The sequence below is a fragment of the Sarcophilus harrisii genome, chromosome 1 (genome assembly GCF_902635505.1).
Source record: "Sarcophilus harrisii chromosome 1, mSarHar1.11, whole genome shotgun sequence".
Classification (NCBI taxonomy): domain Eukaryota; kingdom Metazoa; phylum Chordata; class Mammalia; order Dasyuromorphia; family Dasyuridae; genus Sarcophilus; species Sarcophilus harrisii.
In genome coordinates, this window is record NC_045426.1 from 302,921,922 (window position 1) to 302,941,400 (window position 19,479).

Here is a 19,479-nt window from a genome sequence, read left to right on the forward strand (position 1 = left end):
TCTTTTCATCAGAAATGATTGAAAATCCCCTATTTTATTAAATGTCCATCTTTTCCCCAGAAAGATAATACTTAATTTTGGTTAGGTAGGTGATTCTTGATTGTATTCCAAGTTCCTTTACCTTCTGGAATATCATATTCCAGGCCCTCCAATCCTTTAATGTGGAATCTGCTAGAACTTGGGTTATCCTGACTGTGGTTCCTCAATATTTCAATTTTTTCTTTCTAAGCTACTTGCAGTATTTTCTCCTTGGTTTGATAATTTTGGACTTAGCTACAATATTCTTTAGAATTTACATTTTAGGATTTCTTTCAAGAGATCATCAGTGTATTCTTTCAATTACTATTTTATTCTCTGGTTCTAGGATATTAGTGCAGTTTTCCTTGATGATTTTTTGAAAGACATCTAGGCTGTTTTTTTCATTGTGGCTTTCAGATAGTTCAATAATTCTTAGATTGTCTTTCCTGGACCAATTTTCCAGATCAATTGTTTTTTCCAATCAAGTATTTTACATTTTCTTGTATTTTTTCATTTTTTTTTTTTGGTTTTGTTTGGTTGATTCTTGATGTCCCATTAAGTCATTCACTTTCATCTATTCATTTCTTATTTTTAGTGAATAATTTTCTTTAGTTTGCTTTTTTACTTCCTTTTGCATTTGGACAATTGTACTTTTAAAGAATATGTTTAAATTTAAGAATTTTAAAATATGTTTTAAAGAATATGTTTGTTTAATGGATTTTTCTTCCATTTTGCCAATTCTGTTTTTAAAGGAGTTGTTTTCTTTATTCAATCTTTGTGTTTTCTTTTCCACGATGCTGGCTTTGTCCCCCCAAACTTCTTTCAAGAGAGCCTTTTGAACTGGAGACCAGTTCATATGCCCATTTGAGGCTTCATCTGAAGGCATTTTACCTTCACTGTCCTCTTCTGGGTTCTAATATTCTCTATTTTCTTAGTAGCTCTCTATAGTCAGAGCTCTTTTTTTTCTTTTTTGCTCCGTTTTAAGGGTTAAGGTTTGCTTACGGGGAGATTGTCCTGTGCTTCCTCTGCAGAGCAACCTTAGCATCTCACTGACTGTACTGGGGCTGGTGCTATAGGCTTCCCCAGTGTACTGATGTTCTGGTCAAGTCTCACTTGTTATTCTGGGATTCAGGGGCTCACAATTTGCCTGCTGTGGTTGCATTGGAGGTCTCATAGCTGGTCTGCTAATCTTGGCTTCTGAACCAGGACAGAGTAAATAATGTTGCTATATTTTGACTAAGAGCTTTCTATTGGATTCCCCACACACCATGCCATGCCTGTACTGGGCAAAGTTCCTCTCTGCTCAGTTAAAACAGATCTTTCCTATAATCCGTCCAAGATAGCTTAAGCTGGAAAATTGTTACACTCTAGATATTTGTAGGTTCTGTCACGCTAAAATCCTTTCAGAGGCTTGATCTAATATTGATTCTGAGGAAAGCTGTAGAGAGCTTAGGCAATGTCCTAGCTACTCTCTGTGATCTTGGCTCTTCCCCTGATGCAATGTTTTCACCAAAACACTGTATGCAATGTTTTCCTGGTTCTCATCATTTCACTTTGCATCAGTTCATATAAGTCTTCCCAAATTACTCCCCAATCATCCTCTCAATTTCCAATGTTTTATCACCATGAAAAGTGCTGTTATAAATATTTTTTATGTGTAGGTCCTTTGTTCTTTTTAAAGATGTCTTTGGGATACAGACCTAGTAACATTATTGCTGAGTCAAAGGATATGCATAGTTTGGTTGCCGTTTGGCCATAGTTTTAAATTGCTCTCCAGAATTGTTGAATCGGTTTACACCTCCACCAACAATTCATTAGTGTTCCAATTTTCCCACATCCTCTCCAACGTTTATCACTTTCCCTTTTCCTTTTTTTTTTTTTTTGGTCATATTGGCTAATTTGATAGGTGTCAGGTAGTATCTCAGAGTTGTTTGAATTTGCATTCTCTAATTAAAAGTGACATGCTTTTAGATAACTTTGACTTTCATCTGAAAATTTCCTATTCACATTAACATTCTTTGTCCATTTATGGATGTGGAATAGCCTGTATTCTTATATATTTGACTCAGTTCCTGATATATTAGAGAAATGAGATCTTTATTAGAAACACTATTAACATTGTTTCCCAGCTTTCTTTTCTTCTAATATTGGTACATTGATTTTATTTGTATAATTTTTTTATTTTAATATAATTTAAATTATCTATATTGTATTTTCTAATGTTCTCTATCTTTTGTTCAATCACGAATTTTTCCCTTCCCATAGGTCCTGTAGGTAGACTATTCTTAGCTCTTCAAATATTCTTATGATATGTTTAAATAATGTACCCATTTTGAATTTATCTTGGTGTATGGTATAAAATGTAAGTTTATACCTAGTTAGTATCCTATGTTTTCTAGTTTATTGTCAAATAGTGAGTTATCCCAAAAGCTGGGATCTTTAGGGTTATCAAATACTAGACTACTTTTGTCATTAGCAACTGTGTCTTATGTGCCAAGTTTATTCCACTGATACACTACTCTATTTCTTAGCCAGTACCAGATAATTTTAATGATTACTGCTTTGTAATATAATTTGAGATCTGGAATTGCGAGGCTACCTTCCTTTGTGTTTTTTTCCTTTTTCATTAATTCCTTTCATATTTTTGACCTTTTGTTCTTCCAGATGAATTTTGTTATTTTTCCTAATTCTATCAGATTTTTGAAGGTAATTTGACTGGCATGGCACTGAATAAGTAAATTAATTTAGGTAGAAGTCATTTTTATTATGTTGGCTCAGGCTTTCTATGAACAATTAATATTTTTCCTATTGTTTAGATATGAATTAATTTGTATTAAGTTTTATAATCGTGTTCATACAGTTCCTGAGTTTATCTTGGCATGTAGACTCCTAAGCATTTTATGTTGTTTACAGTTATTTTAAATGGAATGTCTTTCCATCTCTTGCTGCTGGGCTTTTGTTGTTCATATAAAAAAATACTGATGATTTATGTGAGTTTATTCTATGTCCTGAAACTTTACTAAAGTTGTTAATTATTTCAAGTAAACTTTTAATTGGTATTCTAGGATTCTAAGATAGTATACTATCATATCATCTACAAATAGCAATGGTTTGGCTTCCTCATTGTCTATTCTAGTTCCTTCAATTTCTTTTTTCCTCTTATTGCTGAAGCTAACATTTTCAGTACTATTTCAAATTATAAAATAATAGTGGTGATAATGGCCAAGTTCACTTATAATGGCCATTATTATATCTTAAGGACGTTTTGTTTATTTTTTCTGATGCTACTTCTAATAATGTTTGGCATCCATTGATGCTTTTGAACACTTGAATGCTTTTCTTATTTCTTATTATCTCACAATTAAAAACAAAACCAACATGATTTTGATGAGCAAAATGAAGAAGAACACTATTTATTTGGAGCTTTTCTTCAGCTTCCTTATTGGGTTGTGGAATGTAATTTTCTTGTGAGAATTGCAATCATTTTTGTTTCATTTTGATTTGAAAGATTCATGAAGATCTTGACTCAATTTTCAACTCTTAATTTTGCCATTTCCCCAAAGTTCATGCTCTTAATAGTTACATCTATGGATCAACTGTCCTAAGGTCCTACAAAGGAAGAGCTGTTTTACAATATTGCCCACTAGAGGGGAGTAGCGTTTTATGTTAAATAGCATCTCTTCCGTTAAATTTTCATTCCAAGCGCATTAGTTATATAAAATATGAAAAGGAGTAAAGGAATGTTAGATTGAAAAGTGAAGCACACTGTATCCTGCATGTTGTGTTATGAATATATCCTTTAGTCTATTCATAAAAATAAGCCACTTACAGACCCTGGGGGAGAAAAATTGGTTATTGCAATTTTAATAATAATTTGAATAAATATTTTAAATGCGAATATAGCAATGATATTGTGATTCTTGGGGCTGTTGATGGCACTGTCATGAACTGAATCATCATTGTCATATTAATAAATTTGATAAGCTATTAGTTTCCAGGTCAAACCAGATGATATGATTCAGTAAATCTGTGAAAAAAAAAATAAGTACATATGAAAATACTAAGAGGATATAGTGTGGGAGAAATATTGGTTCTGGAATTAAAAGACCTTAGTTCAAATTCTATTTCTGATGTTTATTGCCTGGATAACTAGGTGAGATGGAAGGGACCTTAGAGACATTCAATCGACTCCCTCATTTTCCAGATGAAGAAATTGAAGCTGAGAGAAATCAATTGGTTTGCCCAGAGTTACCTAGCCGCTAAACTGACTGAGAGAGGATTTAAACCCTGGACTTCCCAATCACTAGTCTAGTTCTCCATCCATTGAGCCACTTTTATTAAAAAAAAAAAAAAAAAAAAAAAAAAAAAAAAGTTGGTCTAGATGAAATTTGAGGTCCATTCCAGTGCTTTAGTTATGATCATAAGACATAAGTTGCTGGTAAATGTGATAATAGCAATCTTGATTCATTCCACCGTACTAGACGTCTGCTATGCATTTACCACATTCCTGTCTGTTCTGTAATTATCTGGCAATGTTTTCATTTTTCTACTGAGAATCAGTTCCTTAAAGATACCATGTTTTTGTAAAATCAGGCCTTGCAAAAGGTACTTAATAAATGTTTGTTAAGTGAAGCAGAGTCTTTCTGGAAAAGCATAAATTTTTTGCTTTGTGCCTTAAATCAACAAGCATGTGTCAAGCATCGTTGAAGATAGTGGAAAAGTTATCCAGGATCTCTTGTTGGTACATAGTTTGCTAGCATGTTCTCTCTCCCTTCCAGGGGTCCTCAAACTACGGCCCACGGGGTAGATGCAGCAGCTGAGGATGCTTATCCCCCTCACCCGGGGCTATGAAGTCTCTTTATTTAAACCCGCAAAACAAAGTTTTTGTTTTTACTATAGTCCGGCCCGCCAACAGTCTGAGAGACAGAACTGGCCCCCTATTTATAAAGTTTGAGGACCCTCTCTGAGATCAGGGAATATTTGTCTTTGCACGCCCCAGTCTTTAGCATAGTGCCTGGCCCATTTAATAAACGCTGGATGAGCACACAAACAGTCCCTGCTGGCAAGGTATTAGGGAAGTTTGTTTTTCCTGATTGTAGGTTTAATAGTATCCAATAGCTGCCCAATTTCTGATTTTCAGTCACTCCTTTGGCCAGAAGCACTCAGGTAACAGAAAAAACAACTCCATCTGCACAGCGGCCACTAAAACGCACAGCCCGGAGGAGTCCACTAGCCCAAGGTTTAAGTAACTAAAAAAAAGTGTGGGTGGGGAAGTGGGTGGGGAGGCGGGAAAGCGGGGCGGAGGGGAGGGGGGGATGCCCGAACCCAGTAACTTTATTGCGCAGGCGTAAACTACCCCCTCCCTGCACTCCTCCCACCCACCCCCCCGCCCCGCCCCCCTCTCCTCCCTCTCCCCCCTCCACCCCATTCCGGAGAGCCCGGCCTCTCTAGCCAGTGGGAAGATGCTCCGTTAAAGGCGGTGGGAATCGTTCCGAACGGGCTCTATGGTTGCTGCGGGGGGCGCACCAATGGCGTAGTACGCCCGCACTTTATTTCCGGAAGTGAAGTCTTTCGCCTCGGCCGCCGCGGCTGGGGGTCGGGGTGGGCAGCTCCGCCTCGGGGCTGGGGGGGATGCTCTGGTCAGCTCGGGGCCGACGCCAGCACCGCGCGGTAAGACGCTGGGGCATTGCGAATGAGGGAGGGCAGGAGGCGGGCGGCAGGGGGGAGGTGGGAACGGCAGCCGGAGATCCCTCGCTCCCGGCGGGCCCCGAGGTGGCTAGACAACGTCATTTGGGGATCGCGGCAGGGGGAGGCCCGCGCCGCGGGGAGGCCCGCGCTGAGGGCTTCTTCTTCCGCGAACCCGAATTCCAGTATCCTTGGGTCGTTTCCCTGTTAGCTCCCCTCCCCCTTTGCAGCCGGGGCCGTGCCTCAGGGTGAGGAAACCCCGCGGGCCTATTTGCCCGGTGCACGAAATCTGGAGATAACGGAAAACCCGCTGTGGGCCGGGGGAGGAGGGCGTGGGGATCTCTCGGAGTTAGGTGAGGGGTAAGGCCCCACCTGGTGGAGAGGTGGTCGGACCTGGTCACCTCGAATGCGTTCTGGGGTCTCATCCGTCCCCGCTAGCCATGGCTGGCGTCGTCCGCAGTGTCAGACCTCCCGGGGCGCCGCGCGAGGCTTTTGGGGCTACGGAGGGTGAAGCGAGAGCCGACCCAGCCGAACTCGCTTGTCCCTCTTGGGGGACCCCTCCCCGGGTGGTTAAAAAGCCCTGGCCCGGGGCGCCGATCGGCCCGCCCTTTGGGGGCTGACGTCACGACCCGGACCGGTCCGAGAGAGCGCTTGTTTCTCCCGGTGGCCCAGCTAAAAGCTGGCCCTGGAGGGCGTGTGCTGTCCTCACCTCTTTGGGGTTTGTTTCTAATGTTGAGGCAGAAGGCCCTAAAGGCGGCTGTTGCTGCTTTTTCTGAGGTCAGGCTTGAGTTCAGTTAGAATATTTAATACACCCAGCCCTGGAATTCCTTCCGTGGCACCCCTAGTCTGCAATCTCAAAGGAATCAAACGATTACCAGAAATACTCATAAATCATTTAATATTGTTCTCTGCTTGGCATTTTCCCAAGGTTTAAGGCAATTATTGTTATAATTTATAACTACTCCTAAATTCGAACTTGAAAAGATTTTAACATTTTGGTATGTTCTGGACCACTTTGACAGTATGAGAGCCCAGGGATACTTCTAAGATCGTGCTTTAAAATGCATAAAATACTGAGAATTTCAAAGGAAACAATTATATTGAAGCACAGCTATCAAAATATTTTTTTAAAAACAACTTCCAGAATCCTAGCTTAAGAACCCCTGATCTAATTAGAGAGTTAGTTCACTGACTGAGTTCATTGTACTGGAAAAACTTTGATGTTTTACTTAATATTTACCATAAATTAAGTGGAATCATCAATGGAATCAGAGCTTGGAGGCTCTAGTCTTTTTTTTTTTCCCTGAGGCAGTTGGGGTTAAGTGACTTGCCCAGTGTCACACAGCTAGGAAGTGTCTAGAGGTCATATTTGAACTCAGGTCCTCCTGACTTCAGGGATGGGGCTCTATCCACTCCACCAACTAGCTGCCCCTGGAGGCTCTATTAAAGGATCACTTTTGTCCCACACAATCAAAAAGCAAAGGATTATCCAGGAAGAGTTTCTGACTTAAAGTTGAGGTAGCAATCCAAAACCCAGTGACCATTTCTGAGAAAGGGAATTGTGTGTTTTTCAGTTTGGAGAATTTAAAAACAACCTAACTCTGTATTTGAATTTGGAAAATAGAGCCTAGAATATGTTAATCATTTGAACTTTAGTTAGCTTGCTTTGTATTTATAGAAAGTGGGAGGGCCAACTGTAGCATCTTCCTGCACTGCACATACAACATTATGATTTCACTGTTTTTTCTCTATCTGTTCTTTTCCCATACATTTATTTTTCATTACAAGAACATTAGAAACAGAGCGGTAGCTTTTTGCACAATACTTTGCATGTAACAATATGTGGCCTTTTCTTAGTAAGGAATTTTTAAAAATTTGTGCCAGAAATGCTCAAAATTTTAGATTAGATCAGTACACTTAGCCACACACCTACAATCTTAATATTTGTTGAACTGAACTGAAACTTTATCAGTGTTTCACATGCAACAGTTGTGAAATTCAAAGAAATGCATTTTTCTCTGTACACTGCTTTGCAGTTTGCTTTAGATGATTAGGAGCCAAATCTATCCTCTGGGGTCTGTGGCTGTGTTTTCCAAATGCTTATGTCATGGGACTTTTTTTTGTTTGTTATTTTTTGTTGTTTTGTTTTGATATCTAATAATACAGATGAAAGTGCATTTAATTTTGAAAGTCTCTTCTTGGGCATTAATGGATTCCCATTTCTGTTACTATAGCTGTCAAATATTCTCTGATCAAGGAAAATGTTGCTGCAGAAAATATCTAGTGATATATCTAGTAGGCTTGCTATCCTTTATAATGAGCAGATTTAGTGAGAATTCCTGGTTTCTGTTAAGTCTTAGCTAAAATCCCATCTCTACAGGTAACTTTTTCCAACTCCTCTTTATTCCCTCTGTTAAATTACTTCCTATTTATTCTGTGTATAGTTTTGCATCGTCTTCCTCATTATATAAACTTCTTAAGAGTACATACTGTGTTTTGTCTCTTTTTATATTTCCTCAGTGCTTAGCTTAGCATATAGAAGGTTTTTAAATAAATGTTTATTGATTCATTGATGGGTCTGTATACTCTACAATGGGAATCTGAGAGATTGAAGGCTATAAAATTTCTTCCTAAAAGGTGAGGCATAAAGATAGCTCATTTATGGATCCAACCATTCTGGAGAACAATTTGGAACTATGTTCAAAAAGTTATTAAACTTTGCATACCTTTTGATCCAGCAGTGTTTCTGCTAGGCTTGTATCCCAAAGAGATCATAAAAGAAGGAAAGGGACCCCCATGTGCAAAAATGTTTGTGGCAGCCCTTTTTGAAGTGGCAAGAAACTGGAAACTGAATGGGATGCCCATCAATTGGAGAATGGCTGAATAAGTTATGATATGTGAATATTGTGGAATATTATTGTTCTATAAGAAACGATCAACATGATAATTTTAGAAAGGCCTGGAGAGACTTACATGAACTGATGCTGAGCAAAATGAGCAGAATCAGGAGATCATTGCACACGACGATATCAATATTTTACAACAATTCTTATGGACGTGACTCTTTCCAACAATGAGATGATTGATGCTAGTTCCAATGTTCTTGTGATGAAGAGAGCCATATATACCCAGAGAGAGGACTGTGGGAACTGCGTGTGGATCACAACATAACATTCTCACTCTTTTTATTCTCTTGCATTCTATTTTCTTACTCATTTACTTTCCTTTTTGATCTAATTTTTCTTGTGCAGCAAGAGAATTGTATATATTTACATATATTGGATTTAACATATGTTTTAACATGTTTAACATATATTGGTTTGGGGGGCAGCTAGATGGGTAGAGCATCAGCCCTGAAGCCAGGAGGACCTTAGTTCAAATCTGGCCTCAGATACTTAATACTACCTGTGTGATCCTGGGCAAGTCACTTAATTCCAATTGTCTCAGCAAAAGAGACAATTTTTTTGTTTTGTTGTTGTTAAACAAAAACAAAAAAACATATTGGGTTACTTGCCCTCTAGGGGAGGGGGTGGGAAAAGGGAGGAGAAAATCTGAAACACAAGGCTGTACAAGGGTCAATTTTGACAAATTATCCGTGCATGTATTTTGAAAATAAAAAGCTTTAAAACAAACAAACAAAAAATCTCACATTGGGGCTATTAGTATATAGAGTACCAGCCCTGGAGGCAGAACGACTTGAGTTCAAATTAGGATTGAAAAACACTTAACACTTCTTAGCTGTGAGACCCTGGGCAAGTCACAACCTCAATTACCTTATACACAAAAAATAGCTTACATTTCTATAGCCTTCTTTAAAGAATTGTCTTCAAAACAAGGCTTTGAAATGGTTTAAAAAAATGTATTCCCTTTTGACAAGGTTTAGAGAATTTTAAATGACTTGCACTTGGTCACATGGCTAGTATCAAAACTGGGGTTAAAATTCAGGTTTTTTTGGTTTCAGCCACTTTTATGTCTTTATATTTCAGCAGCCGTTAAACTTAGCATTCTCTTAGTAATCAGCCACTTAACATTCATGTAATAAAATTGTTGAATTTCATTTAATTTGATTTATTATAAATCTGGTGATCAAGATTTTGTATAGGCCAAGTCAAGAGACAAAAATATTTAAGCACCAGAGATTAAATGACTTTTATTTAATAGTTACTTTTGAAACATATCAGGGAGATAGACTCGGAAGAGAACATAATGAATAATAGTGGTAAAATTTGATGATAGTGATAAATTAGCAATATAGTTTGCAAAGCCTGAGGACTTTCAGTTTTTAGAAACCCTTGAAATCTAAAGTGCTTATACTGACTAAGCAACTTTTTATCAAAAGGGAAAAACAAGTTAATTTCTAATTCTTTTGTTTCTTTAGGGACTGAAGAGATTATATACAATTGACATGGCTCGTCCCATTTTTCCCTGGGACCTTTTCTCTTTAAAACTCAACTTACATTTTTCTCCCTCTTTTTTTCCAGAAAACAAACTTGCCTCAGACATTATATTTTTACAGTCCTGTCATTAACTCTTGCATTGTTCCTCTTGCCCAAAATACTCCTTTTTTTCTACTCATCTGCGTTTCTTGCTGTCCTTAGCTCACTTCAAGAGTTAGTTCAGAAGATGTCTCTAAAAGAGACCTTTCCTGATTCTCATCTTGCCCCTGTTACTTTGTATTCATTTTGTATGTGTCTTTTTTCTTCTTCCAGTATTATTTTGTTGAGGTTGGGGATTGCTTTTTGGTTTCTTTTTGGATTTTCAGTATTTAGCAAACTCAGTATTTAGTAAATTGAATATTCATGTTTTTTCCATTTAACCTCAAAAACTTTGGTGCTGAAACAGCTCAGTCTTCCATGTCTGAGACTTTGTGGGGTCCTCTTCTCTTTAGATAACCATTTTCCTCAATAAGGTCATCAAGTTGGGATTCAAATGTCATTTCTATGTTGAGGTCACTCCTATTTATTTATGTTTGAGCCCTTATTCCCAACTGAATATAGAAATATCTAACTGAATTTCCCATATACATCTGAAATCCAATATGTCCAAAATGGAATTCATTATTTTTTCCTAAACTGTTCCTATTTCCTAACCTTCCAATCATCTAGCTTCATGACTTTGGGGTTGTCTTCAATAGTGCTACTCTCTTTTTTCAGTTCTTATAACCAATTAATTTAAAAGCAAAAAAAAAATCCTGTATTACCTCTTGGGTAGGGATTAGCAGAAAGGAATAAGCATTTTATTTAGTACTTACTCTATTGGGGATGTTAAGTGTTTTACATATATCTCTTTTGATCTTCTAACAACCGTGGGAGGTAGGAGCTATTAATATTCCTATTTTACAATTGAAGAAACTGAAGTGTACAGAACATAAATAACAGAATTTTAATATACAAAACTGCAGAATTTTCTAAGGGTTACATAGGGCTGTAAGTATTTGGGAACAGATTTGAACTTAAATCTTCCCAGTTGTAGGCCTAGAGCTCACTCTACTGGACCTTTGCTCCACTCCAGTTTACCTGGTTTATTACAAGTTTTTGAATAAGTCTTCTGCCTCAAATCTCTGTCTAGTCCATCTGCTACACAAATGCCAGATTGATATTCTTAAAGCACAGGTCCTATTATGTAATTCCTCTACTCAAGAACCTCCTCCTTGTTTTCAGGTTCAAAGACTAGGGCATTTTTAAAGCATTTAACAAGTTGGTTCCAACTTGACCTTCTAGATTTATTGCCTATTACTCTTCCCACATATCCCATGTTCCAACTGGACTGACCTACTTGCTTTCATATTTATGTTACATTCTATCTATGTCCATGAATGACTTTGTAGAGTGTATGAAGAGAAGTAATGTGTTATCAAAGATATCATTATATTGCAGCATAATACAATGATTCACTGTTCCTGAGTTATCAAGTTGTTAGGTTTGGCATACCCAGTGTAAGGAGGCATGGAAATACAAAGTACATTTTGGCAAGATTTTTTTCCCCCAAAAATGAGGTGTCCAAATTGACCTTTCTCAAAGACACTAGTCAGGTTTTTACTGTGTTTTATTATTATATGTTAATACTTTTTAACTGTGGTTTTTAACTGTTTAACAATCAGATGCTTGTAAAAAATTAACCAAAGGGAACATTTACACTTGTGGAATTGGCTCAGAATTACACAATAAGAACACGCTTAATTTCAGAGCAGTATAATCTGATATTGTCATTTGCCATAAGTTCAGCAAATAGCATACAGAGAGCAAACTTCCTGTTTATAAAGACCTTTAATCATATTGCAGTAGAGAGAGTATTTTCAAAAATCAAAGAGCCACAGCTTTTAAATTTAGTTTCTGAGTTTGTTACTTCATGAAGCCATATACTTCTAACATACACATTTAAAGAGCATAAATCTAATGCATATCAACTTGAAAGTATTGAAGTGTGAGACAAAAGACCTGTAGGAAGAATAGCTGTAAGCAGAAGAGTACAAAGCTCAGAATGAATATTTTTGCTTAACTTTCCAAGTTTATGACATTATAAAATTGTCCATTGAAGTACTCCAGATATTCATTTGCAGATGTCTTGCATTATCAAGTACCAGAAAACTGCAGAATTTCCTAAGTGAGATGGATAATCATTCAAGATATTTACTGTAAAAACCTAGGGGATAAATTTGTTTTATTCCAGTGGTGTAATGATGCTATGCAAATAGCCTAAGGGCTACTTTTTTTTTGTATCTGTAGATTGGAAGGTTGGATGATGGATGATGACTTTAGCTCAGAATTGAACAGAAGAGAAAAAAAAATTAGATGCTATTTGCAACAGCCCAGTATTTTTAATGACTTCAAGCATCTCCATGAAACAAAATCTTTTCTTTTTAATACCAGTATTGTTTTGGTGTTCCTATATTGCTTTAAATCATGGGAAATCATAAACTCCAAAGAAACAAAAGTGTGGGCCACACAAAGGACAGTGGAGATTTGGTGGGCCTATAGACGTTGTAATGGGACCAAAGGCAGTAATGCTGAGACATGGGAATGAGTCAATCTATAACACAACTGAGTTATTAATAACAGTTAATAACAATTATTAATATTTAATATTAATATTATTAATACATAATAATAGTTAAGAATAACTCCATTTTCTTTGTCCAAGAAAATCTCAGTTGGGGTCCTGAAGAGTTGGATATGCTTAAAATGACTGAATGACAACATTATGACACAAAGAAATGTCACAATCTCCAAATAATTAAAATTGAGGGTCTCCCCAAGAGCAATGAAGAGATGTAGCATGAATAGACTGCGACATATCAAATTGCTTGGTTGACCAGCTGTACTGCTGTGAAGGTTATGGTAACAGGTAGACAAGAGCTCCCACAGGAATAAAGGACATAGATTTAAATCTATATATTGATGAAATCTCCAAATCCATACAATTAGTCTAGATTTTTTCTTTTACATTTGTCCAATTTTGTTTTGTTTTAATTTTCTATAATATTTTATTTCTATATACATGTAGGATAATTTTCTGTCTTTTTTTTTTTTAAGTGAACAGACCTTTTTTAATACACACTTCTTTATGAATCATCTTGAGAGAAAAAATCAGAACAAAAGGGAAAAACTACAAGAGAGAAAAAAAAAGTGAACATAACATGTTTATATTCAATCTCCACAGTTCTCTTTCTGGATGCAGGTGACATTTTCTATCCACAGTTTATTGGGATTGCCTTGGATCACTGAACTGCTGAGAAGAACCAAGTCTTTCATAGTTGATCATCACACAGTCTTTGTGTTATTATGTACAATATATTCCTGATTCTGCTTGTCTTGCTTAGTAGTGTCAGTTTGTATAAATCTTTCCAGGCCTGTCTAAAATCAGTTTAATCATCATTTTTTATAGAACAATAATATTTCATTACTTTCATATAACATAATTTATTTAGCTATTCCCCAGCTGATGGTCATCTACTCATTTTCCAATTCTTTGCCACCACAAAAGGAGCTACTTCAAACATTTTTGCACATGTGGGTCCTTTTCATTCCTTTATGATCCCTTGGGATACAAACCCAATAATGCCATTGCTGGGTCAAAAGATATGCACAGATTTATAGACTTTTGGACATAGTTCCAAATTCAGCAATCGTTTTTGTGAGATTTTGTGTTCAAAATTTTTCTCCTTTAACCTCCCCCTCCCCAAGTCAACAAATAATCTGATGTAAGTTAAATATGTGTAGTTCTTTCAAACATATTTCCGTATTTGTCATATGCAAGAGAAATCAGACCAAAGGAAAAAAAAATCCTGAGGAAAATAAACAAAAAAAAGGTGAAAATACTATTCTTTGATGCATATTCAGTCTCCATCGTTCTTTCTCTAGATGTGGATGGCATTTTCCAGCCCAAGTCCAATGGAATTGCCTTGAATCACTGCATTATTGAAAAGAGCCAAGTCCATCATTATCAATTGTCAAAAATCTTGTTGTTACTGTGTATAATGTTCTCTTGGTTCTGCTCACTTCACTTACATAAGTCTTTACAGGTTTTACTGAAAGCCTGCTCATCATTTCTTATAGAACAATAATATTTTATTACACGAATATTCCATAATTTATTCAGCTATTTCCTATTTGATGGGCATCTACTTAATTTCCAATTCCTTGCTACCACAAAAAACAGCTGCTCTGAGGATTTTTGCACATGTATTCTTTTACCTCTTTTATAAAGATTTCATTAGGTGATAGACTCAGTAGTGACACTGTTGGATCAAAGAGTATTTTCAGTTTTATTGTTCTTTGGCTCAACAAAAGTCATGTTGTCAAATACTTAAAGTGAGGACAAACATGGAATCAAAGTCACTAGAGTGGAGGGAGTTTCTGTTGGTGGTTGTGTACTGAATGTAGCATCTGAAGATGCAACAAAGTATGGATCAGTTCTCTGCTGCTTATCAATTACAGTAAATGGTAAAGTTTTGAATGCTGTGGATAAGTTCTCTTCCCTTGACAGTATACTTTCTAGGGATATCCACATTGATAATGAGATTGACACATACATTGACAGAGCTAGCTCAGGGTTTGGGAGGCTCCGAAGGAAAGTTGGGGAGGGAGGGGAATAGTATTGGACTAGCTACCAAAACTGAAAGTCTACCAAGCAGTTGTGCTGACTCCATTTTTGTGTGCCTGTAAAACCTGGACAGTCTATCAATGTCATGCCAGGAAACTTAACTGCTTCCATGTGAACTGACTTAGGAAGATTCTGAAGATCACCTTCAGGATAAGGTACCAGACACTGAGTTTTTTCTCAGTCTAAACTGCCAAGTACTCCAATTCTGTTGCAGAGAGCACAACTCTTGGGCTGGCCACATTGCTCAAATGCCAAATGTATGTTTGCCAAAAAATTTATTTTGTAGAGAACTCACAAAAGGGCAGGGCTCACAAGGTGGTCAGGAAAAGTGAAAGACATTCTCAAGGTCTCATTAGCACTTTACAATTGATTGTAAAACATGGGAGACATTGTCACAGAAATACCCAGCATGGTGTGCCCTCATCAAAGAAGGTGCTGTGCTCTATGAGCAAAGCAGAATTGAATTAGCCCAAAGGAAATGTGAGATGCACAAAATGAGAGAAGCTACTCCAAATGTTCATTTGGACTGTTGGTGTCCAATCTGTGGCAGAGCTTTTCCAGCTTATGTTGCTCTGATCAGCCACAGTCAGACACACTATAACTTGACTCTAACGTCCTGATGTCATTTTGGTCCTCTTGAGTATGAAGGACAACAATCAACCAACCTTTGGGCATAGTTCTATATCCATAATGGTTAGATTATTTCACAACTCTACCAGCAATGTCACCAAGATCATTAATAATTTAACCAAAATTCTCTTTGTCCTCATTTAATAGTAACAAGAACTAGACAATATGGATTCTTTACCCTATCAATGCAGACTACAGTTCATCTATGCTTTCTCATTCTTCATGTTTCTTGTCCATGTCTCCTCATAAATTCTTCCTAAGTGTTCTAAAGGCTTTCCATCTTAAAACATCAGTGTAACAACAACACATTATCCCTCTTTCATATTTTATTGAATTATTGGTTTTTTAAAAAACATCTCTGTCTCATGAACTCTTCTTCCTGTAGAACCCTCTCTCACAGCCAAAAAATAAAAATAGAGCAGAATAAAACAAATATTTAGTTGCATGTGGAAATATTTTCTTTTTTTCTAATATACCACTTTGCCAAGAAGAGAGAGGCATACTCCATTAGACTTTTGAAATCACAGTGTGTCTCTTGATCTTTTTTTCCCCTCTGAGGAATTAATTGTTTATTGAATTGAAGTCAGCATATAACACTTTTAAATTTCTCTCTTAGAGGTTTGTAAATTTTACTTTATAATCATAACAATACTTATCAACATGTCTTAAAAACTTTGTTGAATATCTTTAATAACTTATCCACCTAAAGGAAATATTGCTGTACTTCTCTGATCTTAGTTCTTTTCAGTTGAAATGTTTTGTCATGGAGTTCTTTGAAGTCTTATAAGTTTTCAAGCGTTATTCTTCTGTTTTCAGAAAAGAATTATAGGGTTTGCTGGAAAGTTAGTTTCAAGTATATATTTTCTTAATCAACATTGAAACAATTCTGATTAATGCATTCTGATTTATAATTTATTCTTTCTTGAGGTCTGTGTTAAAAGGATTTTTTTTTTTAATCTCTTCGTTTTGGAGTTTGATATATCTTGAGGCTTGAATTTTTCATTTCTTGTTAGGATTCTGACTTTTCTTTTATTCAAGTGTGTTATTAAATATTCTTGGAAATATTCTTGAATTGTTTCTTTAGGTCTTTTTCCTTACCTACTTACTTAGATCCTTTTCATCTGGAGAGCTAATTATTATAACATTTGATTATAACATTGTTTGATCTATCTTCAAGTTTGTTCACATTTTCCTGAACTGCTATCCTACCAGTTGACTTTATAGATCTGTTAACACTCTGGACTTCTTGTTCTACTTTTTTTTAGTTGTTTGTTTTTTTTTTATTCTATTGCATTATATTTCATTTTGGGGATTTCCAGTAGTATTTTTTTCTATAAGATGTTCATTTCTCTATAATTTTCCCCTTTCTTACAAATTTCTTTGGTTGAAATTATGTCTTCTTTAGAGTACCTGGTATCCAGAAAAGTTAATCCTTTAGCATTTCTTGAGCTACTTTTGGTGCTGTTTCAACAAGAATAAAGCATATTTTGGATTGATGTTGAAATCCAAATTTTAAACTCAGTAATGAATATCACCTCGGATGCTTTTGTATTTCTTTGTAGTGGTATTTTTACTGTAACAAGTTTATTATCTTAGTTCTTGTTGATCCCAGTGGTCTTGGGATGATTAAACAGCTTGAGTGTTAGAAAGTGAGAGTGTAGAAAGAATAGACACTATAGCCTTAGCCTTGTCTAAGAGGATTTTCTTGATGGCAGCTTATTTTGGCAGCGTGAACTATAGCTTGCTGGTCCTTATGCAGGGGGAATCAACAGCATTAATGAGTAAAGGTTGAAAACCACTTTTTTCTAAGAAGTGCAGAGCATGAAAGGTGGCTCTCTCAGGAGAGCAGATATGGTCCTTGAGCTGTCCTGGATGCCTTTTCAGTCTAGGAGCGTTTTAGCAGCTCTCAGTAAGATCTTTCCACCCAAAAGGACTGCCGGTCTCCTGGGCAGGACCTTTACCCCATCATGTATCCGAAGCCATATTTATATATCTAGGCAAGGCCACTCCCACTGACTCAGGTGTCAGCATCTATCAGGTCTTCCACTTCTGTACATAAGCCCATGATGTGATTAGCTGTTCTAAGGCTTTACATCCCTTTCCTCCTCCCTCTCCCTCCCCCCAGGGCAAGGTTACCAGTAGGATGCACTGGGCTCTGCCCTGGACTACCGCAGGAGTGCTGGTCACTTATCAGATGCCTTGAGGGCTGGCTTATATTTCTTCCCAATGGAGCTGATACTGAAAGTTTGTCTGCTCTTGACATAACTTCATCCAGATTGAAGGAAATAATGTGAGATTTGACAGCCAAGAAAAGTGTATCCCTGTGCTGCCCTCTTTCTTTGCTGTGGTGGGTGAGCTTCATACTCTTTTTTCTGAGGGCAGAAACTGAGCAGGTTCACCACCTTCAAAGAAGAGATGCTTGTCCTCTGAGTGAACACTGAGTACTAGTGTTCAGCATTATTTTAATATTCTTTTCATTTACATTATTGTATTGTCTTCATAAGGTGACTTAGAGACCATCGGCTTAACTTCTTCATTTTACAGATGAGGAAACTGAACCCTAGGGATGTTTAAAGTGGTTTGGCTTTAACAAGTTACAAGGTAACTTAAGCATCAAATCAAATTTAAACCCAAATCCTTTCATTCAAAACATCTCTTCAGTTTTAAGTGCTGTGAGAATGGTGAGAATTGAGTGAACCATACTGATTCCATCATATGATTCAGTTCTGGTTCTAGCATTGTGTCCTTTCTTTTCTAAGCAGTTTTCTCACAATTATACATCTCAAGCAATCCATATATCTTATCTGAAAACTGGTCCCATACTAGTCAATCAGTTACTGTTTCCTTATATCTTTGATTAAATAAAGCACGTTGGAGAATAGGGGACACCTCTTTTTTTCTGATTTCAGGGAATTGCACCAACTTCCTTTTCTCTTCCAATTTAGGAAACTCCTAATCTTTCCTTCAATTAGAAATCATATTATGTAATCTTGTATGCTGATTTATATCCTGTTAATTGTTTTCTTTTAATGCCTAAAAATCTATTGCCCCTGTATTGGTAATCCAATGCCAAGTGAGGAGGTTTGCTCCCTATTTATTATACATTTGGCAATCATTATGCTTAAATCTTTGCTTCCTTAGTCATTTTGGATTTTACCTGTCCTGGTGCCTCCTGTGTGCCAAGCACTGCTGGGAATACACAAAGAAAACTGAAACAATTTCTACTTTTAATGAGTTCGCATTTTTTAATTGGAGGAAACACATATAAGAGAGAATGCAGAATGGACATTAAGATCTGGTAATTCCTAGGGTGTAAGGAGAGTTTACATGGGGGTCCTTAAAGGAGTCCTTAGGGTTTAGTGGATAGGAAAGCTTGGTTGTCTCCTCTTATCAGAAAGTTGGTAGTTGGAGATTCCATATCCATCAAAGCAATGTCACTGGCTAAACTTTTCTCACAACCAGGAAGCTAAAAAGGGCTCCATCCTCTTCATTAGAAGGAGAAATATTGGTGGAATCTGGGCAGATTTTGGTGTTTAGAGGAATGAGTGCTTAGTAGCTCCTGTTGGCTCCACCCTCAAGAGCCAACTAATGGGTTTTTGTTGAGTAGAAGTTAAATTTAAAAAGTGCTGCTATGAATATTTTTCTATACATGAAAGGAGAGCCAACATTTTTGTACTTTATGGTTTTATAGCAATGTACAATCACTTAAAGAAAACTGGCATTAAAAAATTTTGACTTTTGTTTCATAGAGCTTCTTGGTATCTTCATCCAATTTCCTGAAATTCACTTCAGGCTACTTTTTTTTTCATTCTACAATTTGGGGCCCATATCTTTGCCTTTCAGATGTCTGAGATGATTGTCAATGGACTGCATGTTAATCTGAGCAGTATCTATTCTTGCACTTGATTTTTAAAAATTAATTGTTTTATTTTTTCTTTATATTAACTGTATATGTAACATTAACATGTATATTAACTTTTAAAATACACATTTCTTCATGAATCATGTTGGGCAAGAAAAATCAGTACAAAAGGGAAAAACTAG

At 36.7% G+C, this 19,479-nt stretch overlaps 1 protein-coding gene across 2 annotated transcripts in view; it reads left to right on the top strand.

Annotated features, from left to right (window-relative positions):
- The first annotated feature begins 5,435 nt into the window (after window positions 1–5,435).
- Window positions 5,436–19,479, top strand: part of BFAR (bifunctional apoptosis regulator) — a 31,305-nt gene continuing 17,261 nt past the window's right edge. Inside the window, exon 1 of one of the 2 annotated variants that reach the window (XM_031944509.1) lies at window positions 5,436–5,688. The gene's annotated coding sequence lies outside the window, so the exon portion shown is untranslated. The remainder of the gene's footprint in view (window positions 5,689–19,479) is intronic. The other variant, XM_031944504.1, reaches the window with a different exon arrangement.